Here is a 768-nt window from a genome sequence, read left to right as displayed (position 1 = left end):
ATTGAACATATTAGTTTACATTATTTAGCTATCACGTTCAATTGTTTCAAACATCATTATATAACCTTTATAAACTTAAAGCGTTATTTGGTCTTTCAACTATCCAAAATTTTGTCATTTGTCTTCTTACCTATTATTTGGTCACACTTAGTCATTAGCTATCCCAATTTGTGAAATTTTGTGAAATTTTATCAAATTTGGATGGAGACTTGTTATCCCACTGATATGCGGTGATATTTTGACACGTGTCACGTCTTATAATTTTATTTTGTTATGTGAACGTAATTAATTAGATTAAACAAAGAAAAAATAATAAAAACAAATTCCTAAAATAAAATTTATCAAATCTAAGTGTCAAAATATCAGCACTTGTAAATTGGATAACAATTTTATTAAGTCTCCATTTAAATTGACTGAAATTTCACCAATTGAGGTATGTCATTGGCTAAATGTGACCAAATAATAGGTTATGATCAAATGACAAAATTTTGGATTGATCAAAAATCAAATAGGGATTTAAGCTCACCCTTATACACGTAGTTGTTGGGCTTGGCCCAATTTTAATTTATGAAAAGAGCCCATATCCTTGAGTTTTAGCCTTTGTTTGGGAGTTTGGAGGTTAATGGAGGTGAGAGTTAAAGGAGGTAATGGAAACGGAAGGGAAGTGATGGAATGGAAAGTTAAAAATTAACCTTGTTTGGGAGTTTATAGGATGTAAATGAGGTTAAATGTTTAACCTCGTTTGAGAGTTTAAATATGGAGGGGAAG

This window comes from Euphorbia lathyris, chromosome 4 (genome assembly GCF_963576675.1).
Source record: "Euphorbia lathyris chromosome 4, ddEupLath1.1, whole genome shotgun sequence".
Lineage (NCBI taxonomy): Eukaryota > Viridiplantae > Streptophyta > Magnoliopsida > Malpighiales > Euphorbiaceae > Euphorbia > Euphorbia lathyris.
The sequence above is the reverse complement of the archived record's forward strand: the minus strand, read 5'-3'. Positions refer to the sequence as shown.